The sequence below is a fragment of the Sus scrofa genome, chromosome 6 (assembly GCF_054392235.1).
Source record: "Sus scrofa isolate SSC_HxYL_T2T_F1_AM1 chromosome 6, Sscrofa_HxYL_maternal_Yorkshire_Landrace_v2.0, whole genome shotgun sequence".
Taxonomy (NCBI): Eukaryota; Metazoa; Chordata; class Mammalia; order Artiodactyla; family Suidae; genus Sus; species Sus scrofa.
The window spans coordinates 34,018,249-34,040,590 of NC_139388.1; the positions used below are offsets into that span (position 1 = coordinate 34,018,249).

Genomic DNA, 22,342 nt, shown 5'->3' on the forward strand with positions numbered 1-22,342 from the left:
TTGCTTAGAGTTGTGGTATCTGATGGTCTTAATGTTAAGGTCAATTCTATTGATACTGGACTCGGTGCCCTCATTTCTTTCCCAGTTGCATTTTTTTCCAGGCACACGCAGCGAGGGTAACTAATCTTAATATCTTGTGTTCACAATTCTATTTAGCATGAAATCAGTAACTGACATATTAATTATAATAATCTGTTAAATATACTTTACCTCCATGTTAATTATGGGAGACCATTCTCATTTATTTCTCTGGGTAGCCTATTAATTCAACCCAGATGGTACAGCTTTGTGAGACGGTAACACTGAGCATTTGCAGAATAAATCATGTTGCCAAGATACAGCAGCAAAAACGTTATCACATCTGAATAAGCTTTAGTATGATATAACCAGGAAAGAAAACTTACCTATTACTCACAGACTAGAGCTTACTTAAAAACAGGATCAGTACACCAAATGTTTTTTAAAAAGTTGGGGGTGGGGCATAGAATGTTTTTCTGCAAAAGGGTAGAATCTTTATTTCAGCTCAGTGCCCCATAAATAATTCCAAAACGGGGACATGGAATCCTGACGCAGGGAGTTGATCATAATTTGGGGGAGGGGGGGAAAGGCAGCTGTGCTTTTATTGGACATTCTGATGTCAAGGCTGCCTTCATTTGGGGAAGTGCCGAAACGCCTCTTCCCCCTTCCCTCCATTTCCTTGCTTCCCTTTAATTTCTTCCTGGATAAGAGTAGGCAGAGCTCTGGTTTTTGTCTTTTGGGGGTGGGGGACTCTCTAGTTTGGGGCAGATTTACATTTGTGCAGCTGGTGCATCTCTGAACAGGGATGATCCCTGTTCAGAGGAAGCTTGGGATGGGTCAATGGGACATCAATAGCATCTTTATGGAGAAGATCTAGCCTCACTGGCCAGAGAGTCTTTCCGTTCAGCAATGTGGTTCAATGATCTAATCGGCACGCACTCATTACTTATTTCCAAGAAGAACTGCGCCAGTTCTTGGGAGCCAGTGGAGAACAGGACTCAAGTGGGCTGTCCCTTCACAGAACATAGAATGTGGGGGTTGGGGGGATTAAACAGCCACAATATAGTTGACAAGGGTCATGCTATGGAGACAGTGGCTGTCAGAGCACATAGCAAAGGCCGCCAACTCAGATGTGGGGGTGACTTAGGGAAGGCTTCCCAGGGTAGGGATTTCATCACTTGCCTCTGAAGGGCAAGCCAGCGGTGGTGGGCTGGAGGCCTAAAGAGTGATCCAGGGGAAAGGGAGAGCTTCTACAGATAGTACATCATATAATACATGCACCTGAAGGATCTTGGTGCAAGTGGAACAGAAATTTAGGGAGTAAAGGGGGGTTTATGTAGACTTTTAAGAATTGGAACTAGAGAGGGGCCAGATGAGGGGTCTCTGTACCATACGAAAAAGCTCAGCCCAGAGAACAGAGAGCCATCCAAGGTTTTGAGCCCTAAGCTGCCAGGGTCAGATTTGCATTTTAGGATTTCATTGTGGAATTTGACATTTCATTTCCATTCACCAAGGAGAGTAGTTAGTAGGCTGGAGCTGTTGTTAAAGCAAGAGCGGATGGTGTCCTGGAGCCAAAGAGAGACAGAGCCTTTTTTTTTTTTTTCCCACCCGCTTATCCCTTTCAGCCCTGCCTAAGTCCCCTCTCTTTCTCAGAGCTTTTCCTGGCATCTCCAGCTTTCACCAAGCTCTCCTGCCTTTAAGCTTTAATAGCAACATTTTGCAATTGTTTCATATTTAAGAACAAGCAAAGGCTTTGAGTCTCCACTCCCGGTAACCAGGGACAGATGGATCCTTCCCTACCGCCTTCTAACTTCTCTCTCTCCTGTCTCTCCTCCACGAACATGTGGATCATGGTAATGTTTACATTTGACCACCTCCTAACTTATGATGCCCTTGGCTACTCTGGCTCCATATGTGTTGTGATAAGTGTATTTTGGAATTGCGCCTTGATCATACAGGGTAAAAACAGCAGCCGCATAGCTCCCAGCTCCTCTTCTTCATAATGCTGGCCACAATGTTCTATTGGAGGTTAATTTGATTTGCTTGCTTATTTGTCCTTTTTTCTGCCTCCCCTACTAGACTTTCAGTGCTGTCAGGTTGGGAGACCATGCCTGTTTTCCTCATTGCATTATGAGAATGTAACACAGTGTCTGGTGTAGAATAGTTGTGAAATGGGTAAACATTTCTCTCTTTTTTAACTATTAGAAAGTCATTTATTTATTTATTTGGCCATGGTGTGCATCAGCTTGATGTGGGATCTCAGTTCCCAGACCAAGGGATTGAACCTGGGCCACAGTGGTGAATTCATTGAGTCCTAACCACGAAGCTACCAGGGAACGCCCAAGATAAACATTTCTTGAAGGACTGTATTTTATTTTCCTAAATTGAAGGCCCTTTGACTCTTGGGGGGTGTGCTCGGGTCTCAGAACATATTTCAGCTGTGTGATCCTAAGCTTAGAGGCAGAGATGAAATGGAGGATACAGAAGCGGGAATTATGAGCCAAAAAATGTTATAGTGACCAGAAAATAGCCTCCTGTAGCGATGATTAGAATTTACGTAAATGATCTGGGCACGGAACAAACTTGTCAAGCCCCCTGGAGGGAGATTTACCCAAAGAGTGGGGACCGTGAATTCGGGGAGAAAATTTTCGGCATCCAAATAAAAGCTCTAATAGGCAGATATATTTCAGAAGGATGTAATTTTAGAGTTGGCTTTCCATCTTAGATCTTGTCTTCTTTTGTTTTCTGAGAAACAATCAATCTTTGTTCCCTTCTTCCTTCCCCCCCACCAACCTCCTTTGGTTCATGCCTTCATCCAACAGATGCTTTCTGACTGCGGGGAGCCTTCTAGGCTCTGGATTGTGCTAGAATGTGCCTATTGGAAAAGTGGGCAGGTTGGCCTCGGGATGCTAAGAGAAAAGTACACCTCTGCACGGAGGGCCAGGGGAGAGCTACGGAGGAACGACTTCCAACTGAGAGATGGTGTGTATCCAGGTCTGACCCTCCTCAGCCCCACCCCCCATCCCCACCACCCGCTTCTCTTTCAAAGAGGATATTGAGGGTGGATCGGGGGCTGCCACATCTGCTGAACCCTCTGAAATCACAGCTGAGCCCCACTTGCTGGACTGAACATCAACCAGAATTCCACATCCACGACGTGGTTAAGCGGAACTTCTAGCTGGGGAATATAAAATGGTAAATGGCACAGATAACGTCAGTCTGAGTTACTGTTTTCAGAATGACACAGATGTTAGGATAAGGGAGCATAAATGGAAATTAAAGAGAAACAAATTCAGAACAGATGTCAGGAAGCATTTTTTTTTTTTTCATGCGGAGAATCACAAATGTGTGGAATGGCCTACCAGGCTCGATTGTTAAGGCAAAGACACAGGGGACATTCGAGAACTGATCAGATGGCATCACAGGGGAATTAAGCAGTAAAAGAGGAAATGAGCGTGCATACGGCGGCTGGCTTTCAGCTAATCCCCAGCAATGTCCGTGCTCTTATGTTCCTGGTGCTTACACACTTACCTTGGATAAACACACATAATTCCTCTGCTTTCCGTGCTCACAGATTGCACCGATCTCAAAATAGTGATTTTCACATCATAAAGATGACATTGGCAGAGTGTGGAGGAGAGAGCGAGAGAGGGAGGGAGATCCTTTCTTGCAGTTATGTTTTTGGAAGGAGGGTGTTGCCGTTCATGAATTGTCCATGGAAAATGAATGTTGACAATGTATGATCAATCTAACACCAAAGAACATGGGTAGACCATACCCCAGCCAGCCCTCTGTAATGTCTCCCGGAGCTGGAGTGCGAATTCTCACTAAGTACAGAACCACCAAGGAGTCCACGGGAGAAGCTCTCAAAGGCTTTTGCTGTTTCTGTCCTCTCCCTGTCACCTTGTGCCCCAGCTCATGGCTTCGTGGTGCCGAGGTCCTGTTTACCTATCTATTTAATCTTTTTAAGGGTTGCACCTGCGGCGTATGGAGCTTTCCAGGCTTGGGGTCAAATTGGAACTGTAGCCGCTGGTCACATTGGAGCGACGTCACAGCCACAGCAACGTGAGATCTGAGCCGAGTCTGCGATCTACATCACAGCTTGTGTCAGTGCTGGATCCTCAACCCACTGAGCGAGGCCAGGCATCAAACCTGCGTCCTCATGGATGCTAGTCAGATTTGTTTCCACTGAACCATGATGGGAACTCCCCTAGGTTCTTTTTTAAATGGACATATAATTGATTGACGATGTTGTCTCAGGTTCACCCTAGTCCTTTTAAACATATTATATGTGGGAGAAGAGGAAGTTAAGATGTTGGCAGTTCCGTACTGTAGAGAGTTTGAACTAAGGACGGGGCGAGAGGAAATCTGCAGCTCCGTGGCCACTTGTCTTCCTTTCATTGTGCCTTCAGAGCAGCCCTAGAGAGGCTGTAACCAGGTGCCCCTTTAAAGGAGTATCACTAGGGGGATATAGCTTATGATAATAGGGAAGGAGAAAGAGAAGAGCAATGATTCTATGCCCCAAGGGAAGGTAGTTGAGGATAAAAAGTGGAGTAAAACCTCATTAATCTGGACCCTGCTAATTTAGAATGTATGAATAATTCAGACCCTCTGGCTGGGCTGAAGTTTACCTTTGTACTAGATATGGAAAGAAGGGTTTGCTAAGCAAATTAATAGAGTAAACAAAATTGAGGGTAGGGAATATATAACCTATTTAAGAGAACAAATGTTTTCACATACTTAGTAGAACCATCTGCATAGGAACAATGAAGAGGTCAATTATAAGCAGTGCTGGTCTATTTATTAATCTTGGTCTGCTGGGCACCCACACTTAGCAGAATGTTGTCAGCTTTAGCGGGATGGAATGGAATACACGGAGAGTCCTTAAAAGTTCATATTTATGTTGCCTTTCCTCTCATCGTTTATTTCATTTTGTAAGACTTCAAAGACCTCTTGACAAACCATTCTTGAATCCTGTCTGTACTTTTCATCTTTAAGCCTTTAAATTTAAGCTTTTAACTTTGGGATGAGAAAAGATTAATTTGTAGAACACAGACCCCGGTAGTGTTGGCACCAGGGTAAATACAGGAAGCTTGTTTTGGCAGCTTCGCAGCTGCGTAGCAGGAATGGGGGGCTGTGGGTCTGAAAGTATGGGTTCTTGTCTGCTCTCTGCTAATACCCACTGGACTTGGGCAAACTCTTTATTCTCTTTGGGCCCCAGTTTCCACATGTATAAAATGGGATGAGATGAAAGACATCTAAAGACTCTTCGAAGACAAATATCAAGTGAAATCACTAATATGTGGAATCTAACAGAAATGATACACTAGAGTTTACAAAACAGAAACAGACTCAAAGATGTTGAAATCAAACTTATGTTTTCCAAAGGGGAAATGTGGGAGGGAGGAAGGGATGAGTTAGGGGGTTGGGATGGGTATAGACACACTATTATACACAAAATAGATGCATATCAAGGACCTACTGTATGGCACAGGGAAATCTACCTAATACTGTGTAATAATCTGCATGGGCAAAGAATCTGAAAAGGAACAGATATATGTGTATATATAACAGATTTACTTTGCTGTATGCCTGAAATTAACACAACTTTGTAAGTCAGCGATATTCTATAAAAATTTTTTTAAAAAGGATATCTAAAGACTCTTCCAACTCAACAATTCCATGATCATCCTTTATCTTCTCTAAGACAACTTCTCATCGGTAAAAAAAAAATCTAGTAATTCTCATGTTGTTCTGATAATCCAATGATAGAGCGAATGAAGTGCAGTGTATAGTATAAGCTATGAATAAGAAAAGAGCTAGTCAATTAGGAGAAACTGTTACCATGTCTCTGCTGCTGTCATATCCTAAGAATGAATTCCTCAGGACATCCTGACTTTCTTTTTTCCTTCCTGATCCATGGACTTCTTAATAACATTTTCTCACCAGGTAATATGGGAGTTTTCATCAGCCCTGCCCTGCACTTCTGCCACCCCACCCCCCCAAGCCTGTTTAGCCTGTGGGGCACTGCATCAGATGCAAGGTGCAGGACAAAAAGCATCCTCTTGTTCAGCAGACCGATGAGCCGTGAATTGGAACAATGGAGGAAGGGGGATGTGGTTTCCCTCAGCCAGAGATCTTGTTGCCACTCTCCCTGCCACCCTCGACACCCCCTCACAAGATGTGCCAATTTTAATTCTAATACTGAAGGTAGACACGGAGCAGGCAACTGGCATCGGTTTGACTCTAGACTTCATATCTCTGGTCCCACCTGTCACTAGCTTGTGAAGCAAATGGATCAATTAAATGTTGATGTTATGAACCGTTTCCATGTAAGTGATTCTCAAATAATGCTTCATCAATGAATGTTTAAAGCCGTTGCTGCCTAAACAAACCACCCCCTCACCCTTTTCAGATACAGACTCAGGGACCAAAAGCATATTGGGCTTCCATCTCTGTGTTTGGCTAAAGACAGTTCTCTCCTTACATGTGACTTTGACACATGAAACTCAGCAACAGAATAGTTTCAGAGATTTGCTAAAATCATATGCAAATCCCACTGGTATGTACTATGTACAGATAAAGGGCTCTCTATAGAAAACGGGAAAAGTCTGGGAGAAAAATGGGGTGGGGGTGCCGTGAGTAGCTTTTGTGGGGCAAGGGGTTTTCATCAGAGCCTATGTAGTCCCTACGTCATCTTCTAAAGAGATGGACCCTTCATCGCAGGGGCTGTTTATGAGATCTTTATTTAAATTAACTCATCAGGTTTGGAAAGGCAGCGTCTACGGAATCACGAACTTTGGTTTAAAAAAATGTTTTGGTGAGGTCATTTGACATCCTTGAAAACAAATCCGAATGGATACAGTGTCCTGTGCAATTGCTGTTGTCACATTTGCTGTGTTTCTAACATTTGCCAGCAAGCCTTATTTTATTTCTCTTTTTTTATTGACTGCTTGCTGTGAGCTCCATCCTGTGACAAACGCCCTAAGTTTTGCAGAAAAATACTTAGTCCTCCTACCTTCCCAGCAAGGTGAGGGACAAGGTATAGAGACCAAATGTTGTGAAGTGGTAGATGTGGCCTGCAGATATAACTTCTTGGTACCTAGTATCTTGCCACAAATAAGTAAATATATACAAGAAAAACTAAAATTTGATTTTGTTGCCAAAGTTTAGAAATTGGGATCTTCCACTTGAAAATTAAGAGTTCAGGCTTCTCTTGGAAAATTGCAGAAGACTTAGAAACACAGATCCCACATTCTTTAACGGCAACAACTCGCTGGACCTGAGTGATGGCTGCTTCCTTTCATTGAGAAATGTACTCTTCAGTTCCTCACAGTTCCCACCACTCTTAATCTAGCCTAACTTGCCTTGCTTTGAAGGTCATTGTGCCTTTAAAATCCTTGGAGTAGTAACATAAGACAAACACATAAATGAAAATGTAAGCCAGAATATGATTCCATGATCAAATGAATGGTACAGATAAAGACCATGGGTGGAACGACAAGATAATTAAGGACTCTGTGACCTGGTTACCTGGGAATCCTGGTTTGTCATTAGTTTGGTAGATAGCTTACAAAATGACTAATAATTATAAACTGAAATTTTCAAATGCCTTGAAAAATAAGTGAGAGAAGAATCAATGGTATGCCTATAATAATGAAATTGGACCCTTATGTTACTCCTTATACAAAAATGAACTCAAAATGGATGAAACACTTAAATGAAAGATCTGAAACTATAAAACTATTAGAAGAAAAAATGGGGAAATCTTCTTGACATTGGTCTGGGCAATGATTTTTTTTTTTTGGATATGACCCCAGAAGCAGAGGTGACAAAAAAAAATATATAGACAAATGGAATTACAACAAAGTAAAAATGCTTATGCACAGCAAAGGAAACAGCAGAATGAAGATACAACCTGTAAAGAGGGAGGAAATATTTGTAAATCGTATGTCTGAGATGGGGTTAATATCCAAAGCGTTTAAGGAACTCAAACAACTATATCGTAAAAAACAAATAATCCAGTTAAAAATAGGCAAAAGACATGAATCAGATTTCACAAAGAAAGACATAACAAATGGCCAACAAGTATATGAAAAGTGGTTCAATATCACTAATCAACAGGGAAATGCCAATCAAAACCATGATGAGACATCACTCAGAATGGCTCTTAGAATGGCTCTTCATACCTGTTAGAATGGCTATTAGCAAAAAGACAAAAGTAACAAGCATTGCTGAAGATGTGGAAAAAAGGGAAACCTTGGTATATTGCTGGTGGATAAGTACATTGTTGCAGCCACTGTAGAAAACAGTATGGAGCCCGTCTGAAAAAATTAAAAATAGAACGACCATATGGTCCAGCAATCCCACTTCTGGGTATATATCCAAAGGAAATAAAAAACAGGATATTAAAGAGTTATCTGTACACCCACATTCATTGCACCGTTATTCACAATAATCAAGAGGTGGAGACAACTTAAATATCCATCAATGGATGAATGGATAAGGAAAATGTGGTATATGCATACAACAAATATTATTTCAGTTTTAAAAAGAAGGAAAATTTGCTACGTCTGACAACATGGATGAACCTGGAGGACATTACGCTAAATGAAATAAGCCAGGCACAGAAAGTCAAATACCGCATGTTCTCACTTACATGTGGAATCTGAAAAAGTTGAGCTAACAGAAACAGGGAGTAGAATGGTGGTCACCAGGGGACCACCCTCACAGGGGGTGGAGTGGGGTGGGGAGGAGGGGGATGGGAGATGTTTGTCAAAGGGTACAAAGTTGCAGTTAGGTAGGATGGATACATCTAGAGAGCTAATGCACACAGTGAGAGCTCTGGTTAACAATACTTTACTCAGTACTGGAAATATTCACATTTCAGGAGCTCTCATTACAAAAAATTGCTAACTGTGTTAATTAGCTTGATTGTAGTGTATATATATGTATGTATAGGTACACACATATATACGTATGTATATTAAATCATCATGTTATATACTTTACACACAACTTAAAAAAGGAATGAAGTTCTGATTCGTGCTACAATATGAATGAACCTGGAAAATGTTATGCTAAGTAAAAGAAACCAGACACAAGAGGGCATATATTTTATGATTTTGTTGATATGAAATGTCCAGAATTGGCAAATATACAGAAACAAAAGCCGATTGGTAGTTTTGCCTTGAGTTGGAGGGACTGGGAGGGTCATAGCTAAAGAGTACAGAGTTTTTTGGGAGGGGAGGGTGATGAAAATGTTCTAAAATTTATTATGGTAATAGTTGCACAACTCTATAAATATACTAACTACCATCAAATTGTGCACTTTCAATGGGTGAATTGTATGGTATGTACATTATATCTCCATAAAACTGTTACCAAAAAAAAGAAAGGAAGGAAGGAAGGAAGGAAAAAAGATAGAAAGATAGGGAAAGAAAGAAAGGGAAAGAAAAAGAAATAAAAGATTTTTGGAGAGAAGCATTTATCACAGGCGTTGTTAGAATTGCTGGCACATGGTGATATTTACCAATAAACAAGGTTTGGCCAGTTTTATTGTTGTTTTAAAATCTCTACAATAGTCATGTATTTCTCTAGTGCCTGGCATGTAATGGGTACACAATAAACATTTATTGACTTAATTAATAAAAGATGCAAGTGCCTTGATCAGGGAAATACCTGCTTCCAGGAAAGGAACCTAACCTAGTCTAAGAGAGTAATTGTCCTTTGGCTAGTGACAATTAAGATGTATAAGAGTTTGTTAGGCAAAAGAATAAGGAAAAGTACTTTGATTTGAGGCCAAAAGAGAGAGGATTATTGTTTGCCCAGAAAACATCAGGGGGAGGAAGGACAAAGAAACGAGAAGAGAGGAGGGAGAGAGAGAAGAAGAGATGGAGAAGGAAAGAAGGAAGGAAAGCAGAGGCGAAGAAGAAAGAAGGGGAGGAGAAGAAGGAAGGGGAGGAGAAGAAGGAAGGGGAGGAGAAGGACCAGGAGGAGGAAGCAGCAGTCAGGGCCAGTTTAAAATGTGCTTTGTGGAAGACTTGTTACAAAATTTGGACATTTCCATTAGGAAATTCAGAACAAGGTTTAGGTACATAGAGATTACTGTGGGGTGAGAAGTCAGATTCCCTTTTCGTAGGATCATTTGATTGCAAATTGGAAGATCAGTCAAAGAGAGACAATGCAGGTCATTTGGTAAGTAGTTAAGAGGCCACTGGAGTGATCCAAACAGAGATAACGCTATCCTGGGCACGTCTATCGGCAGTGACCTGACCATGAGATGGTGGCGTCTTTTTCTCAGGATGTAGAATTGATGTGGGGAGAGGGACTGGTAGGAATCAAGGATCGCTCCTAGCTGTCTGGCTCTGGCAACTGGTGGACCGTGGTACCATGGACTAACAAGGAACACAGGAAGAGTTGGTTTGCGGTGTGTTTGAGATTTCTGGGAGACATCAGGTAGGGGCAGCTGGAAGGGTTAGGTGTATACATCTGAACCTGAAGAGCGTGATCTCGGCTGGAGAGTTAGATTTGGGAGTTCTTGTTCACAGGCCTTAAACAGATGGAAGCTGGGATATCAGGTGGAACCAAGCAGGGAGAGTGTGTAGAGTGAGGAGAGAGGGCCAAGACAGGACGGCACAGAACCAAGCCCCATTGGGATGGGTATTCTGCCCTGGGAGGAGTGGGAACACAGAAGGCAAATTTCCTCCCAATTGTTTCTACAGGGAGCCATCCCTAGCATGGACAAGCACTTGGGATTCTTTTTATAATGCGACTTAGATTCACTACCCTATCTGGAGGGATGTGAGAAGTCTCTTCCTGAAGGCTGGCTGTAGTTACATAATCATGTACTCCTTGGAGAAATTACTGTGGGATTCCTTTTGGCCTGGCAAAGACTGCCCGTCCCAAAGAACTCATAGTGAGGGTGGAAGTGGGGGCTTAACATCGGGCCATGGAATTTCCTGGGAGAAAGAGTCATAGTCTAGAAAACCTCATAGACACAAATTCCTTTAAGATGCAATATTACCAGAACCTGCCTGATAGGATAATCCAACATAAGCCAGCACAAAATCACCATGAGGCCAGATCACTTATGGTCTTGGTGTTCTGCTCACAGATATATCCTGCACAAACTGGCTGCAAGATTGGTATGTGATTGTGCAGGACGGGTGTTCAATGTGACACTGTCTCCATGTGGCAAAGATATTGAGGACAGCACTGGGAGACTTATCTGACTCTCCAACACTTCCAAGCCCCTGGATTTTGTGGAGAACAAATAGAAGCCTTTAGAGGAAAATTGGACTGCCTACTAATATAGGCAGATGGTGGATTAAGCAATTATTGGCAAAGGAAAGAAGTTGTTACTGTATTCAAACCCCAAACAGATAAAAGATCACTGAACCTGAACACCCTCAGAAAGACCTGTTTCAGGATCACTTTCTTTCACACTCTACCTCCATCCCAAAATCCCAGTTTTCCTTGCTCTGAAATGGAAATCTGGGAAAGATTTGACTTGGCCAGTGTACACTTGCATATAGCTGGAGATGTGCGATAAACTTTCTTTGCTCTTAAATGCATCTGACAGCATTTTAGAGTATTTTTCTCCCTTGTAGTATGCGATCCTTGAAAATTTTTTAAGTATCATCAGGCTGCATAGGTCTCTATATAGACTACGTTTCTATACACTTTATAGAGGCATAAAACAGTGGGTGGAAAGAGGCTTCTGAGAGACGTGGGTTGCACAGTTTTAGGCAGTGTTTCTCCTCATTATAAATTTCCTTAATCAATTGACAGAACTTTCTAATCTGATTTTTCCCCATTTATCCATGCAATGAAACATAGTCATACAATTCTGAAGTCATTATTATGGGACTACATAGTGGCAAAAGGATGCATAATTAGAAACACACAAGAAGCAATATTAATTCATATTTGTTGAAAAAGTCAGGGATTATTCTTTATAGTATTTTTTTAAAATTGTAAATTTTTTTTTGATTTAGGGGTAATAATTAAGAGAAATGCAATAGTTAAATTTAACATATTTCCTTCTTTCCTTTGGGTACTTGTCATTTGAACATTCTCATTTATTTCTATTAAAATTTGTTAAAGTGGTCCTTAATTGCCTTTGTCAGTAGTTATTATATTCAAGATTCCTATTAGTTTTTAAATGTCCCACTTTATTTCCTTCATTTTTCTCATTAAAGAGACTGGCTCAGAAAAATGAATTCAATTCAGTAGCCCATCCATTGTCGATTCTACTAATAAATTGTATTTTGGTTCTTTAGCACTCTTGAGACACCAATGAGGATCTTGAAAAACCAAGTTTGATTGGAAAAAAGTTATCTTCTATTGCAGTTTCTTAGAGAAGATTGAAAACCTTTAAAAACACAGTTTGTGGTACAAGTAATATAGTAACCTTAGATTAACCTTTATTTATCTACATACTTAGTCCCTGTCTGTTTGGAGTAAAAAATATTTGAAGCAACTTAAAGGAATATAAGAAATAAAATAAAATAGAAAAGAAATTAGAGACTTGAAATATAGATAGACTAGGGGGTAAGGACTGAAGGAAAATTAAAATGAATAAACCATTTTAACATAATACAGTTATTGAAAGTGGACTGGATCAAGGAATTATTTTTCTCTGTCCATAGGACTTTTGGTGAGTACTGGCACAGCAGGAGAACCTGGGGACGGGGTTGGGAAAGGAAAGCAAAAGTACCCACAATCTCACAGTACCTAGAATTAAAAGTTCTAGTAAAGGAAGGGGTCAGTGATGACTATACAATAGTTTCCTATCTTCAAGACAATTGAAATCAGAGGTAGACTAAAACTAACTTAGCTACAATCCAGTCACCACCCATCTTATTCTTGTCTGAGTCAAGGTGATTAGCCTCAACCAATTTCTCTGACAATGGAAAGGTAATATGGACTTACAGTCTCTAATTTATTTTATACGAGTCTCTGTCTTATAATAAAAATATGGCACATGAGAAGGAGCAGGAAAATGTGATCCATAATCAAGAGAAAAAATATCCAATAGAAACAGACCCACTCATATAACTCTTGTACCTTGCAAGTGGGAATGTAAATGGCAATTCTGAAAAACCCCTTGGTACGTTCTTATATAACTAAATATACACTTATTTATCATAAAATCTAGCAATTCCACACCCAGGTTTTTTTTATGGTTTTTTTTTTTTTTTTTGTATCTTTTTGTCTTATAGGGATGCATTGGCAGCATAGGGAGGTTCCCAGGCTAGGGGTCTAATCGGAGCTGTAGCTGCCAGCCTACGCCACAGCCACAGCAATGCCAGATCCTTAACCCACTCACCGAGGTCAGGGATTGAACCTGCATCCTCATGGATACTAGTCAGTTTCGTTAACCACTGAGCCATGATGGGAACTCCAACCCCCAGGTATTTATTCAAGAAAAAAAAATATATGTCTCAAGAGAGATAACAAACATTCATAGAAGCAAAATCTAGAAATAATCCCCATATTCAAATGGTGAAAGGATAAATTCTCCAGGTTAAGGGAAATATTTCCAGCTGGAAGAACAGAACAAGAAGGAAAAAAGCGCTCTTAGAAAGGTACATGTATAAATACATGTGAAAGATTTTTGACTGCTTAGAGAACAACACTGTATTATAGTGTTTATTACATATGAAGTAAAATATAAAACCACAAAACATAAGTGTAGGAGGTGACTCAATGATAAGCTTATCATTTTAAGGTTAAAAACTTGGTGTTGAGCCTCCTGGAAGTCAGAGGAAAAGGGAAATATTAACTGTTTTCTAAATAATTTTTATCCACTGAAAAATCCATTCTTATTTCTTAGGAGAAACAAAATTTCTTGTGAAGCCGAAAATAAAATTTTAATTTGCCATTTATAGAGGGGTCAACTAAATCAAATGGGTAAGACACTCAAAAACATCCCTATGATAAATGAAGTAGTGGGTTTATTTAGCAATTTCTTAAAGCATTTCACAATATAACCCAAGAGTGTACTATCAGGTAGGGAAAGCTCTTCTATTGGTGGGCAGTAAAAAAGTGATTTATCACTCAACTTGAAATGATCATCTAAGTAATCAGAAGATTATTTCTTCCAACCCTTAGTCCCACTTTAGTATCTTGAAAAGACATTCATGAGCATATTTAGAACACATGTAAGTCCTTATATAGAAATAATTACCTTAAATATAAATGATTTAAACATAGCAATTAAAAGGCAGAGATCGACGAAGTGGATTTAAAAAGCCATCTAATAAATGCTGCCTATAAGAAATTCATTTCAAATACTTAATACTAATAAAAATTTGAAACAACCAAAATAAGCAAAACTTGTTCAAGTCAGTAAAAATGGTCCAATGTATTTGCAGAGTAATTTAGGAAGTTACTTATTAAAGGCTAAATTCCAAACAAAACTAAAACTTAAGGACTGGCTAGCATTGAAGTTACTCTTCCTTTCTCAGCAGTTTATAGGTGGTATATGTTTACTAAGTGAATATTTTGGATTAAATTGTGATCTTTTCCAACCTATGTAACTTACAAATTTCAGTAAGTTAGTTCATATGAGCTCTGCAATTGGTCCAGTTCAATAATTAAGACAGGTTTGAAAAGGTTGCATTTTGAACAGAAAGCGAACTTCTTTATTCTCAGGAACATGGTTATCATCAAAATAAGATATAATCTAGAGAAAGAGAAATTATATATTTTTGAGAAGTTATATTTTTGAATAAAAGGAGAGAAAAGCTAAACTTAACCAGAGTTCAGGTCTACTGGTATTGAGTGAAATACTTTCATCCATTTATCACTACTCTACTATAGAAAAAAGGTTTGCATTAATAACTTTTAATGTTTTTACTTCCATTATCTTTTGATGCTGAACACAAATGTTTTAGGCATTGTTTTTCCTATCCCTCTTCCAGAAGTTTTTTTTTGAGCAGTAGCAGAATTTGTTTTATAAAGACATCAGAGAATATTCAATCAATACATTACTTAAGAATAGAAATAGAAGTTTCCATAATTAAGAAGGTGGCCTAATTTTAATACTAAAAACTGATAAAATAGCACAAAATAAGAAAATAAGTCTTGGCTTGGAGTATAGAGACCATAATCCTGAATAATATATTAGCAAATATAATATCTCAGGCCCAAATCAGGGGTAAAGAAAAATCTCTTAGCATGAATTGCTATGTGTATATAATCACTTATGACCTCACGCATGTTGATGAAAAGAATCCTATGAGTTGGGTCGCCAAAACCTTTTTTTTTTTTCATTATAAAAAAATTAAAAAGCCAAAGGCACTTTGGAGATAGATAGTTAGATATTCTGAGTAACAGAATATAATCCTGTCTGCTTATTGCTTTTCTGGTTTTATATTACTGCAGTAAATTATGGGAAAGTTTATGACGGGGTTCTTGATTTACAATTTAAAAAGACATTAGCTTTATTATTTATTAATTCTAACAGATTTCTTCTATAAGCACTCCATAAATATTAACATATCTGATGGATTATAAAGTTCTGATGAAAGTGAAAAAAACATTATGTCTGATGTATGAGGACGATTTGACAACGTTCTTCTTTTATGTTGTTTGTTCTTTACTGTTTTCGATAGTGAAAAGTACAATTAATTAACAGCTCATGTCAGTGGAAGAGAAAGATGTAGTATTTATGCAGTGAGTTTTAGATTCTTCTACCAGGAATAAATAATCACTATTTCTAGAAGTTTATGGTCCTATTTTTTTAAGTTTTCCTAAGTTCTTATTTACTAAAAAGTTTCCTTTAATTTGCTACTAGGGATTACTTCAGCAGAATCAAAGTTTTCATTATTAAACTAGAGAAATGAATAGTGCCACACAGATATAAGGCCTTTTGAAAATGAGGTAGACCTGGGGCTTTATATCTTCAAGAAACTTCCATAATATACAAGTATTAAGTTTATTAATACAATGTGGTTGTGGGCTCTGTGTAGTGTGTGTGTGACAGACACACACACACACACACACGAGTAAAGTGTTTCTGATGCAGAAACTCATGTGACAGGGAATTCTAGTTTCAATACCTTTTAGTAATGAATCTTATTTCTATATTTATTTCAGAAGTCTTAAAATTAAAAAGTCTGCTAGTAGGTTATAATTCTAGACCATGGTGAGTTCCTCTTCAGAGGAGACCACTTCATCTTCAATTTCAACATGCAAATGGAAGATGTAAATAAAAAGAAGTCCATCTGTGTTTTCTCCATGAGCAAGAAGAATGTGGGTAATAAAAGTGTACCGAATATTTTAAAGTATGGCTAATAATTCTCTCGCCATTTATGTGCCTGGCCCTGTGCTAAGAGACTTCAATATATTATTTTGCCTACCATTTACCCCAAACCTGTGGGGTAAATTATTATTATTTCCATTTTTTTTAATATGTGGGGGAATAAAAGCCTGGGAGTAGATCATGAGGAAAACTGAATTGCACATTGAGAAAGTTATTCCTTTTTAAGTCGTTTCATGCCTTGTGATTTCAACAAAGAGACTTCTCAGGAGTTAGTATGTATTTAATACCTAGGTAACATCTGCTGATCAGTTTCTCTCTCAGACTCTATCACTTTCTCACTCTTCAACAAAGACAGAGCAAACCTCTAGAAATCAGTAATTTGTAGCTAAATTGTAACAATGTTGTTTTGCTTTAATTTCATTTTTAATGCATATTTTCTATTTAGGGTCAGAGATACTATTATATATAGTAGTGCCCTAAGTGACCTTTTGGAATTAATTTAAAGATATCAAGTAAATAATTGCAACATTTATGAAGGTAAAAAGCAGAAGACTGAAATTTGGAAATAGCATAGAATGTGCCACTGCTTATTTGTTGACAAAATGTCATGCATACTTAGCATCTGAGGTGCACATTTTCTGGAGATTTTTAAATAAAGTACGTAGCACTGGGATTTGCAATACTCGAAGTCATCAATGGTTTGGAAATTTAATGTCAATTTATAGACCTAAGTTAATTAAACCAACAGGAATACTATGAGCATTTTTTCTTTTAAAAAGAAAGATAAATGTAAAAGAAAGGGGAAAATATTAAAATTTTAGCCCCCTTGATTTAGGCAAGACGATCTGAATTTCGATTTTTTAAACAACTATTTTTTTTTTTTTTTGTCTTTTTTGCCATTTCTTGGGTCGCTCCTGCAGGTTCTCAGGCTAGGGGTCCAATCGGAGCTGTTAGCCACCGGCCTACACCAGAGCCACAGCAACGGAGGATCCCAGCCGCATCTGCAACCTACACCACAGCTCCCGGCAACGCCGGATCCTTAACCCACTGAGCAAGGGCAGGGACCGAACCAGAAACCTCATGGTTCCTAGTCGGATTCGTTAACCACTGAGCCATGACGGGAACTCCTAAACAACTATTTTGATCATTTTTATATGTCAATCGTATAATGTCTTAAATGTGTTACTTCACTTAATTCTTGCAACAGTCGCATAAGATAGGACCATGGTTGTCTCAGTGTTTAAAATATATAGTAAACTGTCACAGATTAGGTAACCTGATCAATGCAATGAACTTCAATTTTTGACTCTTTTACGTAATGCCTAACATTCAGCGTTGTGACACTGAGTGCCCACTGAGCCCTGGACACTGTACAAGGAACTTTGTGGATATTTCTTCAATCCGCCCCCTTTTTAAAAATGTTGTGCCCATTTCTGCTGTACACCAAAGTGACCCAGTCACACATATATACATATAGACACACACATTCCTTTTCTTATATTCTATCATGGTCTATCCCAAGAGACTGGATAGAGTTCCTTGCGCTATACAGTAGGACCTCCTCGTCTATCCATTCTAAATGTACTAGTTTGCATCTACTAATTCCAAACTCCCAGTCCATCCCACTTCCTCCCTGCTCCCAATTTCTTAGAAACCATACAGAGGTAAGGGTTATTAACCCAGTAACAGTGAAGGAAATGGCTCACAGTAGTCAAGCAACTTACCCATGATCATATATGGTTTACAAGTGGTAGAGCTGGGGTTTGATTCTAAGCTTCTTTGATTGCATATAGTTTTCACTTCATTATGCTTTTCTGTTCCTTCTCCTCACCCTCTTTTAATTTCCCAAGAAATCGCATCTTTTTTTTGTATTTACTTTCATACTCACCTTTTCTGGGGCGGCTCATTTCTTCCTTAGATCTAAGTGTCTGTATGGATCATGTACACGCAGCCTGAAGAACTGCCACTAGTCCATGCAATTCTGTGGCTAACAGACTGTCTCAACTTTTATCTGACAGTGTCTTTTTTTTTTTTTTTTTCCCACTGTACAGCAAGGGGGTCAGATTATCCTTACATGTATACATTGCAATTACAGTTTCCCCCCCTCCCTTTCTTCTGTTGCAACATGAGTATCTAGACATAGTTCTCAAGACAGTGTCTTGATTTCACCCTAATTTGTTAAAGATATATTTTTCTGCATATAAAATTCTGGTTTGACAGCATTCTCTTTCAGCACTGAAAATATATTATCCTATTGTCATTTGGCTACCTTTATTTTTTTATAAGAAGTTCTTTTATAAGAAGAATATCATATGATATTTTTTCTCTATGTAATATATCATTTTTCTCTAGCTGGTTCAGGATTTTTACTTTTTATTTCTCATTTTCAGGAGTTCAAGGCTGATATGGCTAAATTATGGTTTCATTTTATTTGTCTCGCGTAGGGTTGGTTGACCTTCTTAAACTTTTTTCCCATTAAATTTGGGAAGATTTTACATCATTATTTAAAAAAACCAATCTTTTGTGTGCCATTCTCAATCACTCCTCTCTTTCTGATACTGTAATGACAATGTGTCCCTTTGGTCACTGTGGTTCTATTACTTTTTCCATTTTTAAAAATATGTATACTTATTAGATAATTGCTATCATCCTGTTATTAATTATCTATTAACTATCTTATTAGATATTCCTATTAGTTTAAAGGTCAGTAACCATTTTTCTGCTTTTTCATTGTCCAGCTCATCCAGTGAATTTTCCATTTCAGAGTGTACTTTTCAAGCGTGGAATCTCCATTTAGTTCTTTTTATAGCTTCTATTTCCCCTTAGGATTTCTCTGTTTACTTAGTAGGACCATATTTTTATTTTCCGTCTTTGAATATATTTACAATGGCTGCTTTAAAGCCCTTCCTTGTTCCAACAGCTTGGTTATCTTAGTGCCTGATGATAGGTTTCTTCTTGATTATAGGCCATATTTTCCTGCTTCCTCACACATCTAATACATTTTTATTGTGTGTCGGCAATGATCTTTCTTTTGGCCCACAACTGCCGCCTGCAAAAGTTCCCTGGCCTGGAGTGGGACATGCCACAGCAGTGAGAATGCCAGATCCTTAACCCACTGAGCTACCAGCGAACACTGAGGCAAAGCTTTATTTTAAGGCATCTGAATTATGATGTTTTCCTTTCAAAAGTGTTGCCATTTTCCCTGGCAAGGATCTTACTGGGTGACCTTGACTACGTACGTCCATGCCACCTTGAGTCTATCTCAATGGCACCTACTTAATGGCATAGTAATTGAAAAGGCAAACTTAGCCTCATCTTAAAGGACCTTTACACAAAGCATTAAGTATGATCATATAAATATGAAGACTCCTCCCCTGCCTTCACAGTACATCTTAATCAAATTTTCTCTCTCTATTCCATGGTGGCTTCTTTAAGAACCTGCAGATTTTATCTCAGTATTAAAATTGGTTAGATGTAAATCGAATATCCATGTAGAAAAAAATGTATTTTGATTTTTACCACACACTATACGAAAATTTTATTTCATATGGATTGTAGATCTATGTATCAGAAGTAACACAATTTTCTAGAGGAAAACAGGAAAAAATATCTGTGATCTCGGAGTAGGCAAAGATTTTTTAAAATAGGACACAAATATGGCTAGTCATAAGGGAAAAATTATTGATAAATGGGAGTAATTTAAAATTGAGATCTTCCATCCATCAAAAGACACAGAGTGAAAAGGCAACCCTCAAAACATTGTATAGATCCACAAAAGTCTCACATCAACAATTTCCTAAAAACTCCTACAGATCAATAGGGACAAGAAAGACAACCTCATAGAAAAATGAGCAAAACACTTGAACAGATAAGTCACCAAAGAGGGTATCTCACTGACCAATAAACATATGAAAAAGTGATACATTTCACTAGTCATCCAGAATACAAAAATGAAGAGTACAGTGCAATACCACTTACGCACCAGCCAGAATGACTAAAATGGAAAAGACGCAAAATTCCAAGAGTCTGTAAACTCATAGAACAATCAGCACGCTGTTAGTGAGGGTGTAAGCAAATAGAGCCACTTTGGAAAACTCTTTCACAAGATCTATTAAAGCCGAATCTACCTATATGCCACAACACAGCCATTCTACTCCTGGGCACGGACTCAAGAGAAATGCATACCTGTGATTGCCAAAGATACGTCCTTAAGTGTATATGGAAGCACAATTTGTAATAGCCACAAAGTGGAAAGTACCCAAATGCCCATCAACAGCAACAGATGTAAATAAATGGTAATAGTCACACAACACTGTGCACTGAGTCTGAATAACATGCAACCAGACAGGACAAGCATGATGATTAAAGACAACACCACGCAAAAGTCCATACTGTATGATCCATTTCTGTAGACTACAAAACAGGCAAAACTAATCTATGATATTGGAATAAAGGTAATGGTTAACCTTGGGGGAGTGACTAGAAACATAGGGCTTTTGTGAGGTTGGTAAGAGTCTGGGTTTTTTTGTTGTTGTTGTTTTTTGTGTTTTTTAATCTGGGTGCTGTATATTTACTATTTGGATAAATTTGTATGTGTCTATATATCCTACCTGTATATCAATGCTATTTCTGTCTTTAACGCACTTAATTTTTTTTAGCTGGCTGGTAGCCGAGCTGGCAATGATCAATCAGTCCCTTTGTTGCTGGCGACTGAATGGAGCTGAATGAGAATTTTACGATTATGATTGCTCTTCTATTTTGAGTGATTGATCCACTTTATATTCTCTACAGCCCCTCTAAGTGCCATTTTAAGGGCCAGAGTGGCTTACTGTGGGTTTGGCATCTGTCCCAGCTTCCCTCTTCGAGTGGAAGGTGTAATCTGAGTTGCTAGCAAACACACCTCAGAAACCAGATTGTTCTTTGGCTAAGACCAGTGAGCCTTAGAGCTGCTCAGCTCTGCACACAGCTTACCAGATGTGCATAGACTCAGATGGCTGTCACGGGGAGGGGACCTGCCCACATTTGCACCCTCTGAAGGTTTTTCAGTCTATGAGGGTCCAAAGCTCCCCTCAAGGACCCAAGAGAAGTCAGCTCTAGCTGCTGGCCCCCCGGGCAGCTGCTGTAAGCTCTGGCATCCTAGTGTTTTCCCTCTGCGTCTGTCACTATCAGGTTGTATGGCTTTGCACTCACCTTATGTTGGGGTGTTGTCTCCACAGCTTTCAAGGCTCAGTTCACATGCTTCCTCCCATAAAGTCTCCCGTGAATAGTCCCCTACATGCAGTCTCATTCTACCTGCTCCCATGGTACTTTGCAGAAACATCCATTCAGTCCTTACTATTATTAGGAGCAAACTGTTGTCTGTGGGTCCCTGTTCCCTCCTAAGCGGTGAGCCTTTTGAGGGTCAACCAGCATCTTTTTGATTTATGGCCTTACAACCTTGGCCTTTACCTCCATGTATGTTTATTGAAAAAAAAATGGAAAGAATTTCATGTAAATGACTTTGCACGATTATTTGCTGAATGTCTGTCCCTCCAACTAGACTGTAAACTCCATGAGGGCAGTGGTTGCTTTTTAGTTCACCACTGTTTCCTTGTGCTAAAAGGGAGCCTAGCGCATGGTAGGCACTCAGTAAATATTTTTTGGGAAAATGAATGAGTCTAAAATGAAGATGTTGCTCTTTGAAGTCTGATCCAGTTTAGAATTATCTAATGAATCGGATTTACTGAATTTAGTTTCTTTTAAAAATAACTATGTGTATATATACACACACAAACCCCCAATATATATGCTCATTTAATGCATATATATGCATCAGCTCAGTAACACACATATAAATAGGTTTATATGGACATTATATAGGACATTATATATTCACCTCTTGAACAAAACAGGGGTTAGGTGTGCCAACCCCCATGCATGCTATCTCTGCCTCAAAAAAAAAAAAAAAAAAAAAAAAAGGATTTGATAAATGACTCACTAAGGGCAGGAAGTTGAAAGAATTTGGGAAGAATCAGGATTCAAACCCTTGTTCTCCTGATTCCGCATATTGTG

At 38.9% G+C, this 22,342-nt stretch overlaps 1 long non-coding RNA gene across 4 annotated transcripts in view; it reads right to left on the minus strand.

Moving 5' to 3' along the window:
• Positions 1-22,342, minus strand: part of LOC110260955 (uncharacterized) — an 83,113-nt gene that overhangs the window by 45,024 nt on the left and 15,747 nt on the right. The window lies entirely within an intron of this gene.